The sequence below is a fragment of the Nasonia vitripennis genome, assembly GCF_009193385.2.
Source record: "Nasonia vitripennis strain AsymCx chromosome 4 unlocalized genomic scaffold, Nvit_psr_1.1 chr4_random0006, whole genome shotgun sequence".
Classification (NCBI taxonomy): domain Eukaryota; kingdom Metazoa; phylum Arthropoda; class Insecta; order Hymenoptera; family Pteromalidae; genus Nasonia; species Nasonia vitripennis.
In genome coordinates this window covers 375,486-385,937 of record NW_022279641.1, presented here as the reverse complement: position 1 = coordinate 385,937, position 10,452 = coordinate 375,486, and the positions used below count along the sequence as shown (strand labels likewise).

At 37.0% G+C, this 10,452-nt stretch overlaps 2 long non-coding RNA genes across 15 annotated transcripts; one reads left to right on the top strand and one right to left on the bottom strand.

The window, feature by feature from the left end:
• Positions 1-1,395: 1,395 nt before the first annotated feature.
• LOC103317474 lies at positions 1,396-5,150 on the bottom strand. Of its 11 annotated transcripts, none has more exons than XR_004345288.1 (5): positions 5,035-5,150; positions 3,058-3,397; positions 2,745-2,868; positions 2,035-2,209; positions 1,396-1,574 (listed from the first exon to the last, which is right to left on the bottom strand). It is a non-coding gene; the product is annotated as an uncharacterized LOC103317474 (long non-coding RNA). The 11 variants fall into 11 exon arrangements; XR_004227389.1 differs by lacking the exon at positions 5,035-5,150 and having other exon boundaries at positions 2,035-2,047; positions 2,122-2,209; positions 3,058-3,563; XR_004227390.1 differs by lacking the exon at positions 2,035-2,209.
• Positions 5,151-6,334: 1,184 nt separating this feature from the next.
• On the top strand, positions 6,335-9,984 carry LOC116417128. Of its 4 annotated transcripts, none has more exons than XR_004227386.2 (4): positions 6,335-7,115; positions 7,952-8,297; positions 8,488-8,651; positions 9,412-9,984. It is a non-coding gene; the product is annotated as an uncharacterized LOC116417128 (long non-coding RNA). The 4 variants fall into 4 exon arrangements; XR_004227385.2 differs by having other exon boundaries at positions 6,336-7,050; positions 7,958-8,297; XR_004227384.2 differs by lacking the exon at positions 6,335-7,115 and adding an exon at positions 7,523-7,658.
• Positions 9,985-10,452: the final 468 nt, after the last annotated feature.

The following is a 10,452-nucleotide window of genomic DNA, read 5'->3' as shown; positions in this document are numbered from 1 at the left end:
GGGACGACGGCGGCATCAGGGACGGCGACGGCATCGAGGGCGATGGCGGCATCGGGGATGACGGCGGCATCGAGGGCGATGGCGGCATCGGGGACGACGGCAGCATCGGGGACGACGGCGACATCGAGGGCGACGGCGGCATCGGGGACGACGACGGCATCGAGGACGACGGAGATGGAAACAACGAAATCGACAGCGAAGAAGAAGAACGCCTAATGCGAGTCGGGGCTATTCAAGGTTACAGGGACACGTTGCAGTTGGAGTATCTAGAGGAAGATACTCAGACACTCCAACAACACTTCACCTTCAGTCCCAACTATGCACCACAATTTTCTTAAATAGGTGACATATTTTCATTTTATTTATTTTTATATTTATGATTTTAATTTATTTCTTTCAGCTTATAAAAAATATGCATGAATTATAACATTTCATTTTCATTCTATTTTCTTTTATTTTTAATTAGTTGTACAACACTAGTTTGCATTTTGTTAGATTTTTAAATGTTATAATTAATGCATATTTTTATAAAACGTACTATAATATTTTACATTTTTTAATAAATTAATTAATAAATCAGATTAATAAATGAATTCATTATTATTACTTTTTTATATTAATACAAATATATTTATTGTATGTTTCAGGAAAGAAAATCAAGTTAAAATTTTATTTTATGACTGTATATATTGTATGATTGATTAAAATATAAATAAATAATATTTTCATATAAAAAAGTATTTTTATTTATTCCCGCAAAAATTTGAATAAATTTGCACAACGTGCAAGCAAGGTGCCTGCACAACGACGGCACGCCGTGCTCTGCAGAATTTCTCGATGAGCTGTCCCCCCCCCCCCCCCCGCCGATAACATTATCGACGGCATTGTGCTCAGCACAATGCTGGCACGCAGTTTCCCGCCATTCGGGAAGTCATAATGTTGACATTTTGGCGGCACAGAGTGCCAGCACGCGTGCTCACATTGCGACGGCACGAAACTTTGTCAGAATGACGTCCATGAGTGCCGACTGTATGACACCGGCACGGACGAAGGCAAAATGTCGGCATTGGAACCAACTTCAAAAGGACGATTTGTATCTATTGTGCCATCATGAAGAGGAGGAGAAGCTACGTGTTCATCAAAGCGATAAACTGAAGCTAAAGAACGAACGTCGACAAGAGAGTCATTAGAGTCTGCTGAATGATTGGAAGCAGTTTCTGATAGATAATCATCCCGCGCTCTTTCGAACAATCTTCTGCGAGCTCTGTGATCAGCACTGCAATTACTCAAGGGTTTCCTAGACCGTAAACTTTGAAGCCTATACATTTCGACGCGATATTCGAGAAGAGCTACTTATCCGATAACGAACGATGAAATTACAAAAAACAAAGCAAGTAAAAAACCAATAAAAAGAAAAATTTAAAGATATAAATTAATGTAACAAATACAACCAAAATATGTTGCTCTCAAGAGATGACAATACCCTTACAATGCCTGAGAGATGATTTGGCCAAAATTGTTGTAGTGAGTGTTAATTTCACTGCAGCCGTGGATTTTCCGGTTGATGAGCAAACCTATAAAAGATAAGTAACGTATTATTCTATGCATGCTAATGATATAATCGTATAAAATTTCTGAAGGTGGTTATTTTTGAAACACTTTTAAAACAAATGCGAACCATTTCAGAACTCGACTTAAAAAACCTTCCGAATGGTAGGAGAATATATAATTAGACAGGCAGTTGTATTTATTAAGATTATGTTTTTTGACAGTTTTTTCAAGTACACAAACTCATAATAACTCTGTCTGTTACTCAGTATATGAACAATAAGATTGAATTCACCTTAGACCTGACACATACTGGCACACAGAAAAGTGCCAAATTCTGTTCATGTACTGAGTAACAGACAGAGTTATTACAAGCAAAAACAGTAAAAAACTATAATACATGTGTCCCTTCGACTAAGAGATACATCACTTATGAAACATGCGTGTAAAGTGGCTAAGCGGATGCTGGCGTACAGGTGAACTTACTAATAGAATGAAGCTGAAGAAAAAGTGTCACCGTAATTAGTTTGCATTGAACCTTTAAAATAGTTATGCCAAATTTCAGACCCCTACTTCAAAAATTGATTAACTGTTTATGTCAACTTATCCTTCATGAGAGGGATGTTGTCAATGACATTGTATTTGTTTAATTTGCAGAGATCTGAAATTTAGCATACAGGTTTTGTAAGTCATTGCAAAACTAATTACCCTGATATTTTTTATGAAGCTTCTTTCTATTATCAAGTTGACCTGTAAGCAACTACGCGCTAAGCCAGATTCCAAAGTGTATTCGTTATAATCTTTTGTTGTAAAGGGACCTAATAGTTGCATTTATTATGAGTATGTTTTTTGACAGTTTTTTCGAGTACACAAACTCATAATAACTCTGTCTGTTACTCAGTATATGAACAATAAGGTTGAATTCACATTATACCTGACACATACTGGCAGTCTGAAAAGTGCCAAATTCTGTTCATGTACTGAGTAACAGACAGAGTTATTACAAGTGTCTGTACCTACAAAAACAGACAAAAACTATAAAACATGTGTCACTTTGGCTTAGAGATACAGCTCTCAAGATACATCTGTATACTGGCTAAGCGCATGCACGCTTTCAGATAAACTTGGTAACAGGATCAAGCTTAACAAAAAGTACCAAGTAAGCAACTTGTGGACACTTGAGCAAAATGTTATACCTTTATAAAGGAACTGCTAACAAAGAGATTGACTGCGAATGTCCTGTAAGCTGCAGTTTCCCAGTCCAGAAGTGCAGAGTACCTTGATGGCCTTGGTGTTTCGTTGAACTTCTAAGTTTTGAACCTGTAAATACAACTAGATTAGTTTACGCACTTGCATAATTGATCAGGAAAGTGCAATATAAAAGCACATCCCTGACAAAAAAAATAATAATATGCCTGAAGATAGTAAAAAATCATTAAATACAAATCAAAGTAATCAATGAAACATTGAAATATGATATAAATTTAAATATCTTTATATGTTGTATACCTTTTTTGTTGGTGTAACTTTGAACTTGTTTTTTTGAAGTTACATGGACAGCTAGATGTTCCAGAAGAAGAGCAGCTTCGTTCAGCAATCCCCAAGAAGATGATGGTACCTCGACAAAGAGAAATTATTTCAGAAATAAGAGAAGAGAGTTCACATCTATTGTTATAATAGTTGAAAAAGGAAAGTAAATAATTAAGAAAAGGGAAAGAAAAGAAAGATGAAAGAAGTATCTGCGATGATGCTGCAGGTACAGCTTCCTGGACCCGCTTCCTATCAGCCTCTGCTGGTGGATGTAGGCAAGGACAGCTCGTGCACCAGGAGTTGTTATTTGAAACGATATCTGAAACTGTGAGGACAATAGAAAATTGTTGCACTTAACCTCACTTTTTATAAACTTTGTCGAGCGAGTTTAATAAAATATATTGATTTTAGCAACAATTGTTTCTAACTTTAAGTTTATAATTTATTGTGAAGTACGTTAATACTAATGATTTTACATATATTAACGTGAAAGTGACATAAACTTTGATCAATATCATTACCGCGACCTTTTGTTAACATTAATATAAAATACAATAAAACACTAATTATAAATATTCATTATGAAAAAACGTTGAATATAAATATTGTTATGCTTACTAAAGATAATGTATTGCTGTAGCTGCTTAAACACTCAATAATTATATTGAAATTCAATTATTATTGAGTGAACAAAGATTTTTGCTTTTCACGTGCGAAATGTCAAAAACAAAAGAGCGAAATCGACCGATTTTCCTGCGAGTATAAAAATGTCGGAATCACATGAACGGCGCGAAATTCAAATTGAATTTTTGATTTTTCGAATTATCTAACTATAAAGACAAAATTTATTAACAATAAAAATTCTTACTTATTAATAATCTATGTGTAGGTAAGGGAATTGTTAATTTAATAATAACAATTATTAATTAATTTCACGCGTGGCCCATTCCGTGCCGTCTCAGTTCCGTTATTCGGCCGACATCATGTTCCCCGGCGATAACACCCATATATATATATATATATATATATATATATATATATATATGTCGGCCGAATGACGGAACGGAGACTGCACGGAATGGGCCACGCGTGACGTCCAGGTACCCCTGCTCCGGGACACGGTAATGACGGCATTGTGCTCAGCACAATGCTGGCACGCAGTGCCAGCTTCGTGCCGGCACTTAAATTAAGAAAAATGAAAAAAATTATACCCGAGCGGGGATTGAACCCTGAACCTTTCAGTTAGCAGGCTGGCACTTTACCACTCGACCACGAACACTTGTTACAAGTCATAGCTAATTGTGTCCTTATGTACTGCGAGCAGCTGTTGATGTTAATAAAGTTGCAAGTTATTGTAATAAACAATAATCAGAATTATTATCAACGCGATAACAACATCGATATTCGCCGCTTATTTCGTGTAAGTCGCGAAACTGGCAGGCTGCTATAAATTCGGTAGTCGTGAAAGAATAGCCATAATAATATATGAATTGTCGCGCGCGAAATATTCTGAGGCGAATATTCCCGCTTTTTACGTGTGTGTTCGAGTTCGCAAGGAGTGAGGTGTGGGAGAAATAAAGAAGTCGATTGAGCGAAAATCGAGAGTATTTAATCGCGCTCAAATTGAGAGGGGAAAGCCGTGAGGCATAAAACCCCTCTCGAATATTTTACAAGCTGCGAAGAAAAAGAAGAATGTGTGTCGTGTTCGTGTGTGTGTCGAGTTCGTGCGATTCTCAGAGAGAATCTTCGCTTCGTGTCAGTGGCGCAGTTCCACAGACTCAAGTCGGTAGCGCAGTTCTACCGACTTGCACGTTTCGACGCGCGCGAGATACGATTCGCGGAACCGGGCGCGAGCCGAACGCGAGTAGCAGGCAGCGAAAGAGACGAAGGAGAGAGATTTAGAGAGAATGAGAGAGAGAGATAGAGAGAGAGAGAGAGTAGCACAAGCACCAGCACCAGAAACACTCGATGGACGTACGGACGAATTCGCAAGAGCCAAAGTGTCGTTCGATCGTTCGCTAGTTTGACTGCACGAGCTGTCAAGCTTGGCGTCTTATCGTCCACTGACTCGGCGCTCGTCCGGCCGCGCGCGACACAAGGCCGGCGGCGCTGCCGGCGAGCGCGGCAAGTCGCGACTCCGCTTGTTCAACTCGAGCACGGGAGATGGAGCCACATGCTCTACGTCGACCTAGCTGAGTTCGCTCGACACCGTTTTCACGGCGGAACTTACACCTCGGGTCTCGACGGAACAATATAATTAATAAAAATTGGCAAGGAACAAAGTCCGGTGGATAAATAATAGCCCAAATTAATAAAATCAACAGCCTTAAAATATAATACATTGAAAAGCTTTATTTCGTGAATTGTGCGGCTGAAAATGTTCTAAGTTTCGCAGCTAACAAAGCCAGCATTCTGCGGGAATTTCGTTCCGACAGAATGCTGTCATGGCGAGCAACACTCCCAGCAGGCATTCTGCTAGCACTCTGACAGCGCCAAATGTTAATAAATTTTTAATACGGGTCGAAGGCACAATGCCGTCATATAGCTTCTCAAAATGTCGTCATAATGCTGCCATGAGTGCCAACACAGCGTGACCGCAAAATGCCGACATTTTGCCTTCGTTCGTGCCGGTGTCATACAGCCGGCACTCATGGCCGTCATTCTGACAAAGTTTCGTGCCGTCGCAATGTGAGAACGCGTGCTGGCACGCTGTGCCGCCAAATGTCAACATTATGATTTCCCGAATGGCAGGAAAAAAAATTGTTGAAAATTCCAACGAAAGATGTCTTGGGGACGTCACAATGACGGCATGAGCGGCTAGCATGCGTGACCCCAAAATGCCGGGCACGCGATGTTATCGGGGGCGATTTTCGGTGCTGTCAGATTGGTAGCAGAATGCCTGCTCGGCGTGCCGCGCGACGTACCTACCCTACCCCAGCCTACGAATTTGGAATATCGGTATTAAAAAAAATATAGAGGCACGTATTTTTAATAGCACCTTCCAAAAATAACAATTATTTTAACTGCACCCCCGTAATTAACGAGTAAAAAATAGGTCAAGATCGCGCAACTTATAAGGTTAAACTCAGATTATATACTTGGAAATTTGCATTTTTTAAAACATAAATAAACTGCACCTTACTCAAATCTAATTGCACCATCGTTAAAAATTGATAAAATGCGATAGATATTGTAAAAAACCAATAAAATGCAATTTATCTATTGTCGAGCGCACGTGGCGCGTGAGCGCATGCGCGGCGTATGTGTTTGGGAAATTTCTATTTGGCATATTGTATCTTCTGTAATCTAGGATCTTGATTGCTTTAGAAAGGTACTTATAAAAGAAAAGAACAGTCTTAAATACATGACTAAAGCAATCATCTTCTTATACCTACATCTAATAGTGTCAAATACAAATCAGAATCTCCATATCATATACCCGCGCCGCGCATGCGCTCACGCGCCACGTGCGCTCGACAACGGAAGAATTGCATTTTATTGGTTTTTTACAATATCTATCGCATTTTATCAATTTTTAACGATGGTGCAATTAGATTCGAGTAGCGTGCAGTTTATTTATGTTTAAAAAAATGCGAATTTCCAAGTATATAATCTGAGTTTAACCTTATAAGTTGCGCGATCTTGACCTATTTTTTATTCGTTAATTACGGGGGTGCAATTAAAATAATTGTTATTTTTGGAAGGTGCTATTAAAAATACGTGCCTCTATATTTTTTTTTATACCGATATTCCAAATTCGTAGGCTGGGGTAGGGTAGGTGCGCGACGTGGCAGCATTTTGCTGTCACGAAAATCAGGCAGAATGAGGGCGTATTTTTTTGGAAATTTTTATCCAGCGTACATGTGTGCCCTGTGATAGCACACAGTTGGCACAACATGCGGACAAAATTTAAATAATCGTGTCAGCAATCTGTCGGCTGTTGGACGACCCAAGTTGAGAGCTGCGCAAAATGTTGTTGTTATTTGTTTATAAATGAATATATAACGAAATAAATAACAAAATTAGGTGAATTGATGGTAATTATATGTACAAGTATTATATGTAGCATAATGTTGACAATTGTTAGTTTTATTAGAAAATAAAGTTTAACAATTAATTTATTAACGATTTTATAAGAGGGATATAACCCGCTTCTATTAATTTATAATAAACATTTAAGATATATTTTGAATTATCAATAGATATATAGAAACATGTTTTTATGACGTTTAATGAACAATTAGAATAGTTGTAAATTCATCGTGAAATTAATTAATAATTGTTATTATTAAATTAACAATTCCCTTACCTACACATAGATTATTAATAAGTAAGAATTTTTATTGTTAATAAATTTTGTCTTTATAGTTAGATAATTCGAAAAATCAAAAATTCAATTTGAATTTCGCGCCGTTCATGTGATTCCGACATTTTTATACTCGCAGGAAAATCGGTCGATTTCGCTCTTTTGTTTTTGACGTTTCGCACGTGAAAAGCAAAAATCTTTGTTCACTCAATAATAATTGAATTTCAATATAATTATTGAGTGTTTAAGCAGCTACAGCAATACATTATCTTTAGTAAGCATAACAATATTTATATTCAACGTTTTTTCATAATGAATATTTATAATTAGTGTTTTATTGTATGTTATATTAATGTTAACAAAAGGTCGCGGTAATGATATTGATCAAAGTTTATGTCACTTTCACGTTAATATATGTAAAATCATTAGTATTAACGTACTTCACAATAAATTATAAACTTAAAGTTAGAAACAATTGTTGCTAAAATCAATATATTTTATTAAACTCGCTCGACAAAGTTTATAAAAAGTGAGGTTAAGTGCAACAATTTTCTATTGTCCTCACAGTTTCAGATATCGTTTCAAATAACAACTCCTGGTGCACGAGCTGTCCTTGCCTACATCCACCAGCAGAGGCTGATAGGAAGCGGGTCCAGGAAGCTGTACCTGCAGCATCATCGCAGATACTTCTTTCATCCTTCTTTTCTTTCCCTTTTCTTAATTATTTACTTTCCTTTTTCAACTATTATAACAATAGATGTGAACTCTCTTCTCTTATTTCTGAAATAATTTCTCTTTGTCGAGGTACCATCATCTTCTTGGGGATTGCTGAACGAAGCTGCTCTTCTTCTGGAACATCTAGCTGTCCATGTAACTTCAAAAAAACAAGTTCAAAGTTACACCAACAAAAAAGGTATACAACATATAAAGATATTTAAATTTATATCATATTTCAATGTTTCATTGATTACTTTGATTTGTATTTAATGATTTTTTACTATCTTCAGGCATATTATTATTTTTTTTTGTCAGGGATGTGCTTTTATATTGCACTTTCCTGATCAATTATGCAAGTGCGTAAACTAATCTAGTTGTATTTACAGGTTCAAAACTTAGAAGTTCAACGAAACACCAAGGCCATCAAGGTACTCTGCACTTCTGGACTGGAAAACTGCAGCTAACAGGATATTCGCAGTCAATCTCTTCGTTAGCAGTTCCTCGATAAGGGTCTAACATTTTGCCCAAGTGTCTACAAGTTGTTTACTTGGTACTTTTTGTTAAGCTTGATCCTGTTACCAAGTTTATCTGAAAGCTTGCATGCGCTTAGCCAGTATACAGATGTATCTTGAGAGCTGTATCTCTAAGCCAAAGTGACACATGTTTTATAGTTTTTGTCTGTTTTTGTAGGTACAGACACTTGTAATAACTCTGTCTGTTACTCAGTACATGAACAGAATTTGGCACTTTTCAGTGTGCCAGTATGTGTCAGGTTTAATGTGAATTCAACCTTATTGTTTATATACTGAGTAACAGACAGAATTATTATGAGTTTGTGTACTTGAGAAAACTGTCAAAAAACATACTCTTAATAAATACAACTATTAGGTCCCTTTACAACAAAAGATTATATCAAATACACTCTGGAATCTGGCTTAGCGCGTAATGGTTTACAGGTCAACTCGCTAACCAATGAAGCTACATGAAATGTGTCAAAGTAATTAGTTTTGCAATGACTAACAAAACCTGTATGTCAAATTTCAGAGCTCTACTTCAAAAACTGTATGAATGACAGGAAAATATCATCAGACTGGCTTTTATGTCTTACGAGTGATAAGTTTCAATCTTTGTTGGACATGCTATTTATACAGTTTTTGAAGTAGAGCTTTGAAATTTCGCATATGTACATTTTAAAATTGATTTTGAAATATTCTTCTATCTTTTTTTTATTTAACTTTAGTTTGTTTTAATTTTCAGCAGTAGTACAATATTCTGAGGTCTTATTTACCTATACTTATTTTTTTGTGCAGATGACTGTGGCTGTGCATCTGGTATGTTCCCGCCATGTCTCTCTTGATGCGCAACACAGAAGTAAAGTGTCTAGTAAAAGCTAGTGCAAGTCTTGTGCGGGGAAGGAAAATTATTAGGGATTAGCATGTGAGGGAGTAGGCTAGTTAATCTAAGATCTCTTCGAGCCTGAACATCCACACGCGTTTATAGCCAGAAAAAGCCTATGATTCTTACAATGAATGATAAAGTGATCTTTTAAGTTTTATTTAAGTTTGCCTATTCTTTCTATGCACTGACTATTATACAAAGGTGATATATATTTTTATAGTAAAAAATCGAATAAGAATAAAAAATACAATAGTCTCTGCAGCCATAAGAGATTCACTTCATTAATTATTGTAAGAAATTACAGACTTATTCTGGCTAAGCGCATGCAGGTGTTAAGATTGTAATATATATGTATTATATATGGCGTGATATTATTAATTAACTGATTTTATTGCTCTTGCGCTTGTTTATTATAATTGTATTTTTTATCATTATTTAAATTTGTTTTACTTGATATTAATAAAAAATAATTTCATTAAAATAAATTTTCAGAGGTTTTATTTATATATATATATATATATATATATATATATCGGGTACCGAAAATGCGCAAATGTAGGCACAATGTTTTCATACAGCTTCGCATAATGCTGGCACAATGGCAACATGCTGCGCAAGCTGCGATTTCCTCGCGAATTAAAATGCTTTGAAAATGCCGGCATAATGAGCACATCTCATGTTGGCATATCGACAGCATCCGTGCCGTCATTGTGCTCTGCGCAATGCCGTCATTTCCGTGTCCCAGAGCAGGGGTACGGGGACGTCAAGCGTGGCCCATTCCGAGCAGTCTCCGTGCCGTCATTCGGCCGCGGCCGACATATAATGTTATCGGGGCGGGGCTGGGGTGCAGACCCTTTGCAGGCCTGTAGACCCTTTGTCGAGTGTTTTAATCTCGTACGGGCGTCTCGCTAGAGCAGTCGTATTTATCAGGCGAGAATTCTATCCTATACCAG